The sequence below is a fragment of the Pseudopodoces humilis genome, chromosome 13 (assembly GCF_049639895.1).
Source record: "Pseudopodoces humilis isolate 2021_Gansu_Grassland_sample_001 chromosome 13, ASM4963989v1, whole genome shotgun sequence".
NCBI lineage: Eukaryota > Metazoa > Chordata > Aves > Passeriformes > Paridae > Pseudopodoces > Pseudopodoces humilis.
Genome location: NC_142212.1, coordinates 19,086,144 through 19,104,950, shown reverse-complemented (window position 1 = coordinate 19,104,950; position 18,807 = coordinate 19,086,144). Strand labels below are relative to the sequence as shown.

Sequence of the window (18,807 nt, the reverse complement as noted above, 5' to 3'; positions counted from 1 at the left end):
TAAACGACAACAAAAAGGAATAAGAAAATTAAAGGAAGATTTCCAACTTTGTTTTGCACCATCACCAAGCAAATTCCTTGCCTTTGGCACTAAAAAAAGAACCAGGGTGGGAATTGCCACATTTAATCTGACTTTTTTTAGACTAATTACTTTCCTGCAAGCAGAGTCGCTGAACTGCTCGTTCCTAACCCTGCCTTGTCTGGCACATCAACAGATGGGAGCAAAATGACTTCTGTAAATCAGAGCCCAGTGACAGCAACGAGATTATCTCGGTTCTGGGAAACAATCTCAGGTACAGCTCACATTAGAATGTTGTTAGGATTTCTCCCTGAAATATTGCTTTACATCAATTTTGCAGTGTAATGGTTCCTAAAAAACTTCCATATAAAATGAGATCTAATCACTTCCTTCACACCCTCTCCTCATTTGTTTAGAAGTCTAAAAATATCTTTAAAAATAGATGATGATATATTGCAAGAGAGACTCCTTATTTTAATAACTTATCTTTGGAGACGGAGAACAGCATTGCTGAAATACTAAAAATGCTCCAGTGAAATTTCAGAACTAGCAAAGTCCTGAAATATTTCAACTTTCCATTACATACCCTTAAATTTTGCAAGATGGGATTCAATTAAATCAGCTGCCGCCCTCAACTCTGCAATTGCCAAAGGCAGATTAAATAAGAGAAGGGCAAAGTTGTGAAAAGAACCTTTAGGACTACGTCAAACATGAAACCATTTAAAACAAGAGACAAAAATACCCTTTTTATTTGGAGAGAGAAGCTAAATTAGGGGATAAGATGAGGGTCGTTAAACAAATTAAAACCTGTTTAAGTGGTGCTGCAATAATTACCTGGAGAGCTCCATTATTTAGGAAATAAATTTTACTTACAATCCCAGCTTCCTTTGTATTTGGCCAATGCTACCTTGCATCCATTTGAGCTTAATTTCAAGGCACCACAGAGTCCTTCTGTTCTTCTACCACGAGCAGTTAAAACCTTTCCCTTTCAAGCTCTCTGAGCTTCTGGTCTCCCTCTCAGTGATGCAGCTTCAACAGCTCCAGCAGCCCAAGCCCCTGAGAAATCCACGTGTATTCATTATCATTTGAAATTATTGCAGAGGCAAGAAAAGAAAAAAAAAATAGAGAAAAAAAAAACAGAAAAAAGGAGAAAAAAACTAATCCACTTCCTTGCTTTGTGTTGTATTTCAGAGAGTTTAAATGATCTAATATCCTATTCCTTCTCTACGTACCACAAAGTGCTAAATGGGGAGAATTGCATTACTGCCACTGCTTAGATCTTGGCTGATAAGGTGAGCCTCCTACATTTAAAGTGACTTCTGAAAAAGCTGGTGCTATCCTGGTCTGCTAATTAATAATTCATGGAGCCAAATTACAGCTCGAGAAGGATCCAGCCATTTTTACCAGTTCTTTCAAATTCCTCTGATTTATGTATGACTAAGTAGGAGACTGAGCAAGGGGAAAAAATTAAAACTTAACACTTCAGGTTGCAAATTAAACTGTTCTGTACTCAGAAAGGATGGATGGAGCAGGGTATAAAAATGATTCTTGGGAGGCAAGCACATGGAGAAAATTTCTGAACATACACTCATTTTATGATATAAAAATAGCTTTTGCAGCTACTAAAATTTGAGATATTTAAAACTGGAAATATTTATCACTAATGGGACTTGAGTGCCCTGGGAGTACAACACAACACATCAATATTTGTAACATCTTTACAACAGCCCTCCTTCCATGTTGTCCTTGATGAATGGACTCATTTTTCTGCCCCTCGTAGCTTTATCCTCTCATTGTTAAAGACATTTTTATTGATCCATGTACAGAACAAGATCCACCTAAAGACAAGGATCAGTAAAGGAATCCAATTTTGTTATTTTATTTCTTCCAGGAACAAAAAAAAAAAAAAAGGAAAAAGATGATTCAGAAAACAATTTCTTTCTCAATTTACCAAGCACACCCTAAGCTGATGTTTTCAAAAGGATGGAAAAATGTTCTACAGGATAAGGACACAACCCAAAAAAACCCAAACAGAGGAGTAATCTACAGATACAGGGACATCCAGGGGCTTTCAGAAGTTTTTAGTCAAATGTGGCCTTTAATTGACTTTTTGTTTAGAACATTTCATCCTGAGACACCAACTGAGGAGATGCTCATACTCAGAGGGGCTGTGCAATTCCTGGCTATTGCATAACCCAAATAAAAACCTCAGAAAACCTTAATTAATGCAGCTGGACCGTTTAATCTTTTTAAGAATAAAACAAATTTTTTTTAAAAAAAAAAGGTGCCAAGAGGAAAGAAACTTATTGCTTTGGTTTTCAGGAAAATGTGTAAGGGCAAAATTTTCATGACTGTGGAAATAATTAGGTCTTAAATTGAAGTTGAGCTTCCTAAAAGCCTAAGTTACTTTGGAAATTGTTCATTCCATATCACACATGATAATCTAGCAGTTTTTCATTACCACTATCTAATTATATCTTACTTGAGCTCCAACATCTCGTGAGAGAAAGTTATTTAAGCAGATAATACAGGATTTTGGAGCTGCCCATGGTTGGCCACATTGCACAGAAATATTTACACCCACAAGTTCCCTTCAATGCAAACAGCAGCTGAAAGGTATCGCGGCAGATTGTTCTGCTGCAAAACAAAATGATCCAAAATACCCCAAAATGAAGCTTCTGGAAAACAAATCTAAGAAACTACCAGAGGCAATTGCTCCATGTGTTAACCCTGATATTAATTTATTCCACTTCACACTGAAGATGAGAGCATGAGAACATAATTGGGAGTGTCATGGAATGAATTGGGATCTTTAAATCCCATCCAGTGCCACCCCTGCCATGGACAGGGACACCTTCCACCATCCCAGGCTGCTCCAGCCTGGCCTTGGACACTTCCAGGGATCCAGGGGCAGCCACAGCTTCCCTGGGAATTCCATCCCAGCCCCTCCCCACCCTCACAGAAAGAATTTCTCCCCAATATCCCATCTAACCTTGCCATTCCCCCTTATGGCACTCCAGGCCCTGGTAAAGTCTCTCTCCGTGTTTCTTGTCACCTCCCTTAATGTCCTGGGAAAGATGCATTGACTCCAAACTCTCTCTTCTCCAGGCTGAACAATCCCAACCTCTGAATCCTTTCCATGGTTGACTAATTACTGCACTAGACTGACTAATATATTTATTTTTTGGTCTTTATTTTCCACAGCAGACAGTAAAATCCTGCAGTGGGCTGTCCATTAAGGTTGTGGAGTCCTTGAAGATGCTGAAAACTCAAAATGGAAAAGTGTCTGAGCAACCTGTCCTGATTGGAACAGGAAGATGGAGCAGATGACCTCCAGATTCCCTCCAGCAACATTATTTTATAATTTTAACAACAAAACAGGCGTGAAAACTCCAAATGTTAGAGTCTGGAAGTGGGAATGAGCAGCAGAAGAAGTGGATGCACACAGACACTGTTCTGTGTGAAAAACAAACCAGGGAGACTTACTGTGAGCAGTTCATTCAAAGAACTTGAGCTATCTATCATTGCAATTATTTTGAGAGGAAATCATTTGATTTGTCACTAAAAGGTACATTTCAAATGGAAATTGTTTGTTGACACTAAGAGGAATCAACAACTTTCAGCACATGGAAATATTCAGCACCCTGGGGCACTTCAGTGAACTCAAACCAAGCTGTTGAATTAAATCCCACATCGTGTTTGGCCAGGGAGGGACTGCTCTGCTCACACCAGAGAGCCACTCTAGAGAAATTCTGGGGGAGCATTAATTTGCCACAGAGCAGTTGGAAAATCAGCCCTGTTTATGTTTATTCCTGAGGAATCTGAGAGCTCGTTGGTGCCTCCTGGAAAGGCTGGAAGTGCAGTTTAACTCTGATGAGAGTTAAGCTCTGATGGAGAGGAATGGCAGGGGGGAACGGCCGCTGTCCTCAACGCGGAGACACCACAGAAACCCCTCCTTCACCGAGCTCCAGCCAGCTGAGCCTCAAACACCCTCACCCCAGGTGAATTTCCAGGCAGAATTTTATCAAAGGCTGTTTCTTTTCGCTGACAGTTTGGTTTATGGCCTGGTTTTCCCTGCAGGCCTCACGGCACCCGGCGCACACAAGCGCTGCTCTCGTTCATCAAGCAGCCCTAATTAGAAGTTAGGAACTGCACTTGGCCCCACTCACTGGGATGAAAGATGCAGGAAAGACCACTGGAAAGATGCAGGTGTGTGGTTTAAGAGCCTCTCTAATCCTTCCATTTGCTCAGCCAGTACAAACACCCGGAGCCTCGGACTGTGCAGGATTTCTTAACCCACCAGTCACATGAAAGATCCCTCTCCTCAAGCTGAGCTTTCCTAGGCCAGATATATGGTCTGGGTATTCAAAACAAACATTTCAATAGCAAAATCACTTTTCCCAAAGCTGTTAGGCCCTCAGTGAGCTCCCAAGAAGCACCTGAGCAGCCCAAAAATCATTTGACAGCACCCTTTGCTGTGCTGAAGCACCTCTGAACATTTCTGGTGTCATCCAGTTATTTTAATCTATCCCAAAGCCCTAAAAGCCAGCACTAAAAACAAGCAAGGCTCTCAGCATGAGAAAGTACATCCTAAATAACAAATACAATGTATGTAAATACCAGTCCCCTAAAATAAGTTCAGTATCCTAAAGGTATTGCCATCAATCACACCATTACAACTGCAGTTTAAAATACCATCAGAAACTTCTGGAAACAGAGCTTTGTACTTTATGCAAGTGTTGTGACAAATTTTTGATCATTTTCAAATACATTATTATTTGAGCTTAATAAAAATTCCAAAAATTTAACACAACTGTCTTTTGTATTGGCTAAATAAATCAGAACAGCAAACCAGGGCAATAACATTTGTTTTCAGTAAGGATGTGAAAGCAAACTCAGAAGAGGGAATGCAAAAAAAACAAACACAGATGTAAAATTTAAAACACAGCTGACACTCCCCAAACCATTTAAATGTAGTTTTTGTCTTTTCCCTAAGAAAACAGAATTGTGCAGAAAAATGAAGAAGACAGGAGGAAACCCGGAAGGCCCATTAACTTCTACACACACCTTCCATGAGGCCAGGTTGCTCAAAATCCCCTCAGATCTCCAGCTGAAATAAAATTCATCCCTTTTAGAGTAAGGACACGACACGTGCACATCTTTTCCAGCTACACTGCTGAAACTTTTCTTCCTAAACCCAGATATTTTTGCATGTGTAACGATTGTTAAAAGTCGCTGCTAACTTCCATTTTTTCTCTGCTTCAAGTCTAAGAAGTCTCCAGTAACATCTTGAGTATAAACTCTAAAAATCCAGGTAGAGCTGTCCGTCAATTGACCCTGCTATTGCTCAGAGAGCATTAGGCAGAGACTGGCAAAAAGCCACATCCAGTTTGAAATGCTCACTGAAAATTTCCTCTGTCAGATGAATCTTTAATCTATTTATAATCTCCAATGTTTCCTCTAAACAGCACTCCATGTCGTACCTTGTATCATTTTCCACATAAATGCCATGCCACAGAGCTGAAACGTATGTCCAAAGAGAAAAGTGGATTTCATTTTGATTTTTTTAAAGCGAAATGGTTGAGAGATTGACCTTATTATAATTTGATCTCCAGTCATTATTACCAGAACAACTCAAAAGCAATTCCTGTCATCATCCCTGCTGCAGAGTGTTTTGGAAACCAGTGTCCTGCTACAGGAAAACAATTCCTTCCTTTCTGTGCACTTGATCAGAAAATCAGGATACTGACAGAAATTAGTACCGATCTTCTGATGCTTCTCTTAAGCATTAATAGTATTCAACTCATGTTTGTGTTGGGGTAATTAACATCATTATCTGGAAATGCTTCAGACAGGAATCATTTATCTGAACCAGAATCACAGAATGATTGGAAGGGACCTTAAAGCTCATCTCATTCCACCCCAGCCATGGCAGGGACACTTCCCACTGTCCCAAGCTGCTCCAAGCCCTGTCCAGCCTGGCCTTGGGCACTGCCAGGGATCCAGGGGCAGCTGCAGTTGCTCTGGGAATTCCATCCCAGCCCCTCCCCACCTTCCCAGGGAACAATTCCTGCCCAATATCCCATCCATCCCCGCCCTGGGACAGTGGGAAGCCATTCCCTGTGTCCTGTCCCTACATCCCCTGTCCCCAGTCCCTCTCCAGCTCTCTTGGAGCCCTTTCAGGCTTTGGGAAATACCCTTAAGGTCTTCCCAGAGCCTTCTCAATCCTCTTCCTCATCCCCAGAACCATTGCAGAGAGCACTGTTCTGCTCCCCAGACTTCCCTCTGCTGCAGGACACAGGGAATTTGGGATGTCAGGAAGAGATCTCGGGCTGTGTGCCACCGTCAGTCTCTCTGCAATACGAGGAAGCAGCAGGTGGACGAAAACTGCTGCAGTAAATGCCACCCTTGGGGCTATTCCCACTCCTATCCCCCCCCAAGAGCCCTCTAGGACAGCACACACACAGAAACTGGATTTCCTTGCCCAAACCTCCCTCACATCTGGCTGTGTCAGAAGTAAATTAACAACAAACAAGTTACCAGCAACACAGAGCCTTTCAACAGGCACTTCACTCTCGTACTACAATCCCCACAGCACTTACATTCTTTCAGGAGCCACAGAAACTAACAAAGGCAATGTGTGCTGAGCTCCCCTATGATTATTTATGACCTGTTTTATGGATCTGATTATGCAGCATTCACAGGAGCCAGGTTTACGTGGGGCTCCTTGCGCTGGGTGTTCATTCAGCAGAGCGCTGTGGGTTTAATTCCCGCTTCTCCGAGCTGCACGGGATCGTAGCTGGTCCCAGAGTGGAATTTTGAGGAAAACCCTCACCTCAGACCTCTGCAAGCACAGCAGGACCCACAGGCTTTGAACAGACACTCAGCATCCCATCAGTGTCCTCTGTGCTCCTCACAGGGGGTTGGTGTCCCCGATGCTCTGATAAGGGAGCAGCTCCCTTTGGTGCCTATCAGATAACGCAGCTATCAGGGGGATCTTTATCTGCTCTGTGTAATCTTTATCTCCTCTGATAGAGCAGATCTGGAATTTGAGAGTTCTGCTGCTACTCTGGCGATTTTAGTCACTGCAGCTCACAGGGATGAAACACTGACAGGAAAATATCTGACATCTCCTCCTAGTCTTAGGGTACTTTAAGGGAGAATTTTCTATTATTGTTTGGTTTAAAACTATGGAATATGGGCTTGAATATAGATAAATAAATAGCAATAAACTTATACAGTTCATGTATCAAAGTTCTTAGAGTAGAGCACATAACAAAAATGGGCAGCTGGGGGTTGGAACTGGAGGACCTTTGATGTCCCTTCCAACCCTGAGCCATTCCATGATTTTTTATGATTTATGAGGAGGCAGCAGCTCCTCCTGTGTAGGACAACAGCAGAGTGAGGCATTTCCTCACGCTGGAAATGTAACAATCCTGGCAACAACACTCACTGGAGAGGCTTGGAGTTTGGTTTTTTTAACTGTAAATACTTGAAATCTTTGCTGTTGTCTTTGGCAACATGATGCTGGGTATTTCTACTCACACCTGTGGTAATTATGCCTGGCTTTGATGTAGTAATTATATTTTATAATGGTGCTAAAATATTACATTTTACCATGCATATTGAAGCCAGAACACCTTCACTTTCTTCCTGTGATTAAGAAAAATACGCATCCCTAGAAAAATGAAATCTTTTCCTTTATACTGCTCTGGTCCAACCGAGTACAAACCAGTTTGTCCAGTGATGCATCAGCCTTCAAATCTTCTGTAGTCAAGTGCCAGCAAGAAACAGAAGGAAGGATGCAGCCCTTTGTTCCTGTTTTATTCTAAACTTCAAATTTACCCTTTAGTTGATGTTCATTATTTTTCCGTCTCCATTAAAGATGTGGGAATGCTTCTTTTATAATTTCCTTTTTATGGGTCATGTTCTCATTACACTTAAATACATTCTCCAAGAGATGAGAGGTTATTACTGCACAGTCATTCAGATGTTTTGGGATTGATGTTTCATGACCCACAGACAGGCTGGCAAAGGAAACAGAACTGGAAGAGGAAAATCCTGGCTGTGGAGGAGAACACTTCTCTTCAGCAGAGCTACAAGCTGGGTTCACATCTGGAGAGAATCCAAAGTATTAAATATGGCTAAAAAATTCAGTTATCAGAGAGAGATGTTTGGTTTACTGTACGTCATCTCATTTTATGGTTTTGCAAAATTCTGATAACAACATAAAATTGATGTAGTTTCACACTAGGAAAACAGGGTTAAAGACCACTAGAAAGAGAAAAATGAATCATGAGAAAATCCTGCTGCCAACAGTGAAAGTTTTGATTCAAGGAGAAATCTCTCTGCTTTGGAAGTGCTCAAAGAGTTCCCAGAGTTTCTGGTTCATTCCCCAACAGGAATGATTTGGACACAGACTCATGCAATCATTAAGAACAAGACCTCCAGGATCATCAAGTCCAAACTTTGACCCAATTTCCCACTTTCCCACTAAGCCAGAGCACAAAATCCACTCATGTTTTGAACACTTGGCTCTAAGCTTTTGGACTACAAGACAACCACTAAAAAGGAAGCAGTTCCTGGAATAATACTGATTGTCTTGTCCCTGGCCCCTTCCCTCATTTCATACCTTCTAAAAATGTTGAAGTTTTCAGTGAAAAGTCTAACTTTCCCTCATTTGGACAAAGTTTGGGACAGCAGGATTGTCTGAAGGAGACACAAGGGCAGAATTGTTCAAATAGGAAAAGAAACTCAAAGGAAAACTGATTTACTTCTCACTTTGATATTCTCATGGAGACACACAAATAGATCTCAGTTTTTGTAAGGGCAACACACCATGAAATTCAGTCTTTCAAACTGAATTTAAATGCATCCCTAAATTATAGAAAAAAGGCTTTTGTTCCCATAAGATGGCAATCAAAACCAGACCCACTAAATAATGTGGCTACTCTGAGTCTGAGCAATTTTATTTCCAATACAAAAGAATCCCTGTTATGCAAAAACTTTGATTAATTATTTTGCATCAGGAAGAACGAATCTCTTTTTAATTGTAGCCCGAAAAATCATTATAGATTAAAATGTCATTTTAAGTAAGACATTATGGAGCCAAAATATCATTTCTGCTCTTTCCAAATTAAGAATAGAAAACTAAAAATTAAACTGTAAGTAAAATGCCATATATTGCCTTGGAATGAATTTCCAATAATAGTATCTACTTTATATTGGTACAAACAAACTTTGTCTTAATTAGATTGACCTTTAAAAAGCTTCTCAGGCATTTGAGAATTGTAAATACTTAAAGTCTGATTCATTCACATTGCTGAAAGCTTTGAAACACAGAGCTGGGGCCAATTCCACAGGTCCTGCAGCTCTGCTGGGTCCAGGCCAGCCAGGCTTTGGAGGAATTTCATCCCTTCTGCCTCCACCGAGGCCTGAGGTGGGATTTGGAGCTCGGCTGCCCTTTGGAAGGGCTGTGAAATCCAGCAGGATGCAGAGGGATGCAGAGGGATGATTAGGAGATGAGCAAATGGGTAACGGGGCTGAAGTGGCATCGCTGCACCAGCAGAGGGGAAGTTCAGAGAATGACAAAATAATTTGGGATGACTGGAAGGGACCTTAAAGCTCATCCAGTGCCACCCCTGCCATGGCAGGGACACCTCCCACTGTCCCAGGTGCTCCAGCCCCAATGTCCAGCCTGGCCTTGGGCACTGCCAGGGATCCAGGGGTAGCCACAGATGCTCTGGGAATTCCATCCCAGCCCCTCCCCACCCTCACAGGGAAGAATTTCCTTCTAACATCCAATCTCACCCTGCAGAACACTAACACATCCACATGGATAACTTGCAGATTGTCTCTCAGAACAATTTCCTTTTATTGATGCTGAGCTTGTCCTTGCTGGAACAAGGAAGTGAATTTGATCTAAGGGAATTTATTTCAGCAGTTTATGATGCTGTTTCACAGAGTGTGGACCTCCCACGTCAGAGGATAACACAGCTCATGTTTCAATGCTCAGAGCTGCCATCTCTGCCTCCATCTCTTCTTCCAAGTGACCACTGCACAATCCCTGTGACCAGCCAGACAATAAATAATTGATGATCTTCAGCAAGTGACTGTGTCCAGAAGGGCTGTAGAATTTGGAATAAAATGAACAACACACGGTAACAAACACCAGACTTTTTCTGCAATGAAGAACAAGGAAACAAGAGGCTGAGCTTAAAAATATTCCTTGTACACACAGCTCCAGCATTAGAAACCGAACACAACACCCTGCCCAGACTGACAGCTATATGCAGGTATGTGCAGCCTTCCCTTCCAAAGGTCACTCTCATCCCAAGGAATCCTCTGTGCCAGCTGTGCTCACCTGCACAGGGAACAGCTCCTCACATGCTTTCACCACAGAAAACCTCCTCCAGCTCCTGGCTGTTCATTTGAAACTGTCAATTTAAAACCTCTCTCTCACCAACTTTAGCTCTAACTGGACTACAGAGACTGTGAGTGTTCCTGGCAATAAAGGAAGATTAAGGCTGGGAAGGACAAGCAAGTATCATAAAAATAACAGCGTGTAATTGGGCAGCCTCCCATGGTTGGGGAAGAGAAATGAGCAGGTCAAGCCATCGAGAACCAGGAGAAATGACCTTAAAAAGTTCTGTCTGGGGACAGGCTACCGATGGTCTCATCAGCATTCAGCTCCACTGCCACAGTCTGGAGGAGGAAACATAATGCAGAAAATGGAAAGGAGGGAGATAGAGGAGCAGTGGGGAGAAAAACATCTTTCTTCATTCAGCCAGGGAGATGGAAACCAGCCGGCCGCAGCCTTTTCCCCTTTTCCTTCTTTTTTACGAGTCCTCTGGTCTGTGACCCACCCACTAATATGTTTTCAGTATCACATATAATCTTTAAGAAGGCAGATTAGTGACTTATAAAGAACACAGTTGGGGAAAAGGAGCTGTCAGATATTTTACTGCACATTTCAGTTGTTTCACGCGAACTGAGAGGGGCTTTGGGTGGGATTTTCAACAATCGAGGCGCTCGGTGATTTTCAGCAAGAGCAGAACACCAATTTACCTTTTATGTCTTTTTTAAAAAAAAAAAAATCCCCTTTTACTTGTAAGCTGCTCAAGACAGATTGTGCTTTCTGAGGTGTTTATACAGCTCCTTTGGTGTCTGGGTGTTACAGCAACATAAAGTGATATTGAGAATTGGTTATTTGCTGTCATCCGGCTTTTCCATCAGCTTTTTACAGCTTTATATAATGGAAAAAGATGTGGGGAGGGGAAAGGGCAATTTTGGAAATGTATACATAGACACAGTTTTCATACGTGTTTACAGGTTATCACTGAGAAACTAAAAGCCTCCAGAATTTATGTTTTCTTCAGGATTCTGTTCCTCAGCTGTGAGTTTTTTTGCCAGGAGCCAGAATCCTCATGATCCCCCTTCCACACACACATTCCTCAACAGAGACTCAGGTGTGATTAGGATCTCTAAGGTACCACCTCCAGTTTCCATTACTTCATTAAAATGAGTTCATAATTAGACAACAATATTAATGTTGGAGGTTGGGCTAGCTGAACTTTAACGGTTCCATCTCTGGGAATGTCCAAAGCAAGGCTGGACAAGGATTGGAGCTGCCTAGGATAGTGGAAGGTGTCCCTGCCCCTGGCAGGGGGTGGAACAGGATGAGATTTAAGGTCCCTTCCAACCCAAAGCATTCTAGGATTCTCTACTTCTTCCAACTGAAACCATTCTGGGATCCTGTGATTCTATATATGAATAAAAATATCAGATAAAACAGCCTCAGAACTTCCATTTTTTATTGTATAAGGGGTAAATATCAACAGAAACACTGGCAGTGCTTCTTGCCTTCAAATCCACTCATGTTCTGGCCAGAGTTTGGATTCAAACCTTCAGATAAGGACTGGTGCTGAGCCTCTCACACACTGAGTTATTCACACCCCACGGTTTATTCCCCACTCTGTTGCTCCAATGACATTAAAAAAATGATTAATTTTCAGCAGGGATCAGCACTCTAAGAAAACGCTATCCCCAGATGAAATAAAAATGCAAAAAGCCAGACTCAAATATTCCTCCCAGGCAGGTTCCCTTCTCCTCTGCTCAGGTCAAAGACGAAGACAAGCTGTGGGAGGTAAACCCATATCTGCTGTGCCATATGTCACCCCATCGTGTCCTCAGACCACTTATCTCTTTCAAATGTCATTAAAAGTGACTGTATTGGAATATATCTGAACATCACAGCATCTGCTGTGCTCCTGACCCGTGATATTCAGGGCTGCAAGACTTCCACTGATCTGCTCGAAAAGAGCTCACTCATGGGTACACAGGACTCGGTCCTGAGAGGTGACAACAGCCCTCAGCTCTCATCAGAGAAGAAGATGTTCAGGAATCCATAAAAATCGAAATAAAAAGCTGCACATTTCACTCCAGATGCTGCACGAGTCTCTCCCACGCCACTCACCCAACACCTCCCTGCAGCTAGCTCAGCTGCATGACTTGTTAGCACCATTACGGCACTGGTTTCATATTAATAAACAACAATGACGTAAGGCATTCACCCCCAGCACACTGACTATTCCTGGGTTTAACTTTTCAGAAAGAATGCAACCAAGTTTCTGGCTGAAATCCGCGCTAAATCTAAAGAGAAACAGCTGGGCTATTTTTCCTGTGGAAAAGAGCATGAAATTGATGCTGGATTTGTTACATCCTAAACCTTCACCTATTGTGCTGTACATGACAGTCCTGCCATGGTGGGCACTTAGTTCTTATATCCCAGATTTTCCTGGCATTTTCACTACAAACTCTTTCTTTTTTTCTTTTTCTTTTCTTTTTTTTCTCCTTACACCCACAGCACATCATTTTTCTGGAAATCTGGCCTGAATACAACAGGCATGAGATCTCCCGGTCTTTAAAATAATGCAAGGAAATCCATGTTATCATTCTCATACTGATTCACTGACCCTTCAGTGCTCATTTTCACATGGGGATTGTTTCAGGTAACCACATCACCAGATCAGCTCTGGCACTTAGACACACCAGCACCGCACGTTTTCACCAAGTATTTAACAAAAAAAGGTTCACTGTATAATGTTAGAATTAAAAGGTCTGACCAAAACTCCAAAGAAGGAATGCCATGAAGATGTCCTCACCTCCCAGCAGGCTGGGGTCTCATCTATGCATGGAAATGTGTGTTTCCACCCAGGGGCTGGGATTTTCATCTCCAGGAAGACAGAGTTGCACCAGAAGTGGTTTTGCTGCTGTGTGTGTGCGCTCTGGCCCTGCATTAGAGATGTGCACATCTCAATTATGTGTCTGCTCCAGAGACTTTTCCAGGGAGAGAGCAAAGGCTGGATGAACATCCCATCCCACAGGACCGTGCAGCTCACTCCGGTACCACACGCGGGCTTTGCCACACGAGCTGAACAATCCACACGCCCTTCATTAAACACACATCCTGCTGGATTATTGCTGCTCCAGTAAATAATCCTTCCTGCTCCTACTGCTCACTTCAGAAATCCTGGATACGTGGAATTGTCCAAGGAGAACAAAGCGCGGCCTTGTCCTCCTGGGCGCCTCGCCGGCCCCGAGGCCTCGCACGCGGCTCTGAGCTCTTTGCTCCCCCTCCTCCCGTGGGCAGAGATAATTGCACTGCTCCTCTTCCTCAAACAGCCTCTCCCCAAGGTCCCCCTCAGCACAAGCACAGGGACCTGCTGCGGAATGGATGCAGCTGGAAACAATCCAGCTGCTTCACTCCCGGCCCCTCCGGAGGCCGCGGCCACCAAACGCTCACACGAGTGATTTTCTGGAAGCACATGGAGAGTGCTCTCAGAGACTTACTCGTGTTTTACAGTAAGATGGAGGAGGGAAAAGTCGTTCTATTCTTATTTATCCAGCTGCTTTTGGTTGGAAACACAACTACAATGCCACAGAATAGGAGTTTTTCCTGATTTTCTATGTTTTATCCACAAAAACCTTTTTACAAATCAAGAAAAATACTTTTAGTATTTTGATGTTTTCAGCTCTACAGGTGATGGGCTGAGTAGGTATTTCTAAGGTTTCTCCATTTGCTCCTGCAAACCTCAAAACACCCCATTAGATTTTGGAAGAGCCCTAAGCTCAAGTGGTTGGGGAAGCACAATTGTTTACATTTTAGAAATGATCAGGTTGCCAAGTATGAAAAAAAACCAAAAAATTGCTGAAGTTCAAATATGAAAATGTGGCATGAAAAGGTTTCTTACCACCAATCTCTGCTTCAGTTACATCAAAACATTAATTCAGGCTGAATTTTCAGTGCAAACAAGAAGGAAAACAACCCCACAAAGCCAGATTCAGTCCTTCATTGCCATGAAGTTTGCAGCCAGGATTCATCCAGGCTCATTTCATCACAACGTGATTCAAAACATTTTACTTTTATTACAAGAGGGTTTGTCCAGAAGCTTAGTAAGCAACATATGAAGTACAACCTAAATTAGTTTGAACTTCAGACCAGACTAATAAAAAGTCCATGCTAAGTTTATTGGCATCATCTTATCCCTACCAAAAACACACAGGAAGCACTTGATAGGAAAACTCTCACCACTGACCTTCCTAAATTCAGCCAGAAGAGCCTCCATTTCATTAGGATTCCTATTAAGGCAATAGATCCCAGCTGTAAATTACTGGTTATTACCAAATTAAATGGTACAGAACGGATTGTTTCTGGGAGCTCTACTCCACTGCTCAAACTCCCTCCCCTCCTTGTCAGGTCAGGCTGGAAGGGATTGATCACCCAGAGCTGCAAATAATTAATCTGTTGTGGTGTTACCCAGCTTGAGAGCTTAAATACAGAATTAAGAACAAATATATTTGCTGCTTGCAGGAGATGCTGATCATCAGGATCCACCTCACCCTGCTATGCTGGTATTTATTGGTGCCAGTTTTTCTGGGCATCTTCCCATCAGAGGAGCTTGGGTAGGTTTGGAAAAAAATAAAGCTCTGAGATCAAGGCAGTGCTGCTGTATGCTGAGGGTGCTGTAACTCATCTGGGATATGGGAATTCCCACACCAAAGGGACCAGCAGACCAGGAAGCTGTGATGGCACACGATGGCGCCAGGATGGACATCCCTAGGCACAAAGCCAGAAAGATTGGAAGTCAGCTGGGGAGTCTGGACCTAGAAAGGAAGGGTAAAGACCCCCACAAAGGACTGCAAAGCACCCAGGAAACTGCCAGGGTGGCATAGCTGAAGGAGCACCTAGCCAGGAGAACATCACTGTGAGGTTCCTGATGTTATTCAATGTTTTATTTGGGCTCTGGACCTTCCAGTTTCACTCTGAAATTCTCCCCAACAACTTCATTATTTAAACCTGATTTGTCTGTATGATTTCCCCCAAATCACACTGCATGACTTCTGAGGTTTGAAAACTCTCTGCTCTGGGTCAAGGCCACGTGCAAGGAAAAAAATGGGAAACCATCATTAAGGATTCCATGCATTTCCCATTCACCAAATAAAAATCATAAACCCCCTCTCAATCCTGCTAAGTAAAACATTACTTTACACAGAGAGCAGATTTCAGGAGGGGCCATGGATATTTGAATATTTTTATATGATAGCATGATTTCCCTGGCTGACTTTTCCCTTCAGATACATCTTTTCTTTTATCTTCCCTTGGTCCTTTATCATACCATAAAGATTAATTTTGAATTTCTGCTGATTGTATGATCTTGGACTTGATGAACAAAAATCCCTTTTATGGGAGACATTAATATTCACCATGACAGCCCTGAACTTCCACTTGCAGAAAGGTTTAATAATTTTCTAAAACCTCTTGATTTTGTCACAATGACTTGTATTCAGCCTAGCTTTTCTCCTTGTCTTGGGCTACGTCATTTACCTTGAACCTTGTCTGGGTAATAAGCACGAGTCAAACCCCTCATTCATCTTGTCATTAATTGCAATCTCTTTCCCTATTTTTCATTACAGATAACTTCTGTACAGAGCAGAAACTCGGGAGAGAAGGAGTATGAAGGCACTGTCCATGCAATCCCATGCCTTTCATCCAAAAAAAGCACCTTTAAAAGTGGCAAAGGAGACTAGGAGTGTGTCATTCCAGGTTTTCCCAATCTGGGATTTTACCCTCCTTCTAGGGAGGGCTGGGAACTCCTCTGGGGATTAGCAAGGGAAAGCTCAGCTCTGAACATAAATCAAGTAGAACTGCCTTTGAAGTCTGACTCCTTTTGCCAGACCAGGCAGAGCTTCAAACTGAAGCTTCTTTCCCCAAACACCTGGGGGCAGGTAACCCCCCTTCCAGAGAGGGCTCCTCACAGCAGGAACCCCAGGTTCAAAAAAAAACCCAGTGAAGAGTTTCTCCGATTAAAATGTCCCACTTAAAACAGGTCATAAGCTTTTGAAGGAAAATAGATGAAAAGCAGATGGGAATAAGTGTCATTGACAGCTCTCCTCCAGCGGAGTCAGAAGATGGTATTTCTTTCTTGAGGTGAAATAATTTGTTAGTAAAGATTAAGAAAAAAAAATTATTTGGGCTTGGAGGGAAGAAACTGGCACAAGCCCAGCAGTGTTCTATATTTAGGGACATCAGCTTAGAAATGGATTTGTTTGGCTGGCCTGACCCTGCTGTGCCAGATCCAGAGTGGGATGAGGATGTGCTGCCTCTGCAGAGATCCAGGGGTGCATCCAGCCAGGACACGGCCTGGGATGAGAGCCCAGATTCCCAGGATGCTGTGAATCATCCAGCTGCTCCTCCCACACTGTCCCGAAGGCTCCTTGTGATCATGACACAAAGCTCCACCAGAGACTAAATCCACTTTCTTTCCAAGCCATGTTTTTCCTGGGTGTCTGTCCCAGGCACTGAGCAGGGATAGAATTCCTCTCAGCCGCTCCCTGGATGACAAATCACACTCTGAACCTCTAGTCTCTGCTGATTTAGCACTGATAAAAAAGTGCTTTGAACCACAGTCTAAATATTTTGTTCCTTAAAATATTTAATAATCCGCTCATTTCTTATTCTGTCCTGATCAAGAGATTCTAGTGAATCTCACAGCAAATTTCAGGAGCCGAGCTGCTCACACTGGGCACAGCCAACTTCCAGCTCCAGTGGCTTTGATCTCCTTTTGTTCCATTGGCAACACTGGTTTTTCTCCCTCCAGCCCTCATTTGTGCCCTGGGTGAGTATTGATGAGGTTAAGAGGATTATTCCCCAGCTGCATCCCCCCACCTGCTCTTCCAACACTTGGTTTTCAGGGCTTTGAATGCTTTGTGCACATACCTTGGGCTCGGTTATTGCAAACACTGACAATCTGCTTCCTCAAGGCTTGTTTCTGTCTTATTTGAAGACAGCTGTAATTAATAATCTCCTTTTAAGGGCCTAATTTCTTTTTAGTTAAAGCCAACTTTCATCTCATTACTAATCTTCCTTTTATTTTAAAGTCAACTTTCATCTCATTACTAATCTCTCTTTTATTTCAAAGGAGGCTCTAAAGTTAGAGTGCGAACAGACATCTGTAGAAAATAATGACATCTGTGAAAGTATTTAATTGCAATTTTTATACGAAAAGTTTTAGTCTGACATCCAAATAACGACAGATCTATGCTGATATTAATGTTCAGCAGACCCTTCACCCCTCCTCATCATTTCTCTGTGCTTGCTGACCAAAAAAAGCCTCTGTATCATGGAGCTGAAAGATTTTTTCAAATTTTTTTGCCGTTTTATTCCACTCAGATATTTTTTTACCACTTTCCCCTACTGGGAGAAGTATTTCACTCTGCAGTATTTGTGGTATTGGAATAGGAACTTCTTAAGCTGGGAAAGATCTCCAAGACCATTGAGTCTGACTTAAACTTGATCCAAGCCCAGAGCCCTCAGTGTCACCTCCAGCCCTTCCATGGGCACTGCAGGGATGGGGACCCCAAACCTCCCTGGGCACTTCCAAGGCCTGAGCTCCCTTTCCATGGGGAAATTCCTGCTCTGTCCATCCTGAGCCTCCCCTGGCCCAGCCTGAGGCCGTTCCCTCTCCTCCTGTCCCTGTTCCCTGGAGCAGATCCCGATCCCCCCGGCTGTCCCCTCCTGGCAGGGACTTGTGCAGAGCCAGAAATTCCCCCTGAGCCTCCTTTTGGCAGGCTAAAACACAACATTCTAGATCTAGCTAATATTAAATTCTAGACAGAAATTCAACACCCCCTTTCCCCTGCTCCACCATCTTGGTGAAGTTGTAGGGTATTTTGTCATGAAGAAACACAACAACCCCCTCTCCTCCCCCCAGAAAATTGCTCCTGTTATTTCTTGCATTTCAATCTTCCGTAAGATTCAATGTGTCGCATCAAAAATTGTCATTGACCTGAAGCTGACTGGTTATCTGCTACGAAGGTGGTATTTTAATTACCAAAGTTAATTACCATCTCCATGGAATGCAATTTCCTAACTTCATGCAGTTGTAAAATAGGAAATGGAAAGTACAAGCGATGCAAAATCCACAGAAGGTCTACACAAAGGCTTGTGTATGACTAATTGGTCTGAAATTTAATCAGTTAAATTTCTGTTTCATGTTCCTTTGATAAGATTATCTTAATTACTTTTTACAGTATCTAAGTAGGAAAGATAAAGAAAAAACAATCTGCTGAAGGGGAAAACTAATTCATAAGTCTAACGGGAGACAGGAAAATAAGGGGAGGGGGAATACACAGCTGTTGATTAGGCCACAAAAGCTCCAATCTTGTACTTCCAACACTTGATGTTTCAGAGTAGTCAGGAATATGTGAAAGCCTCAAAAAGCTGAACTT

The 18,807-nt window shown here is 42.7% G+C and overlaps 1 protein-coding gene across 2 annotated transcripts in view; it reads right to left on the bottom strand.

Annotated features, from left to right (window-relative positions):
- Positions 1-18,807, bottom strand: part of LOC102105551 (contactin-4) — a 267,243-nt gene that overhangs the window by 175,662 nt on the left and 72,774 nt on the right. Inside the window, exon 1 of one of the 2 annotated variants that reach the window (XM_088061669.1) lies at positions 892-936. The exons of the other annotated variant lie outside the window; for it this stretch is intronic. The gene's annotated coding sequence lies outside the window, so the exon portion shown is untranslated. Of the gene's footprint in view, positions 1-891; positions 937-18,807 lie in introns of those variants that run through there. 2 annotated transcript variants of the gene reach the window in all.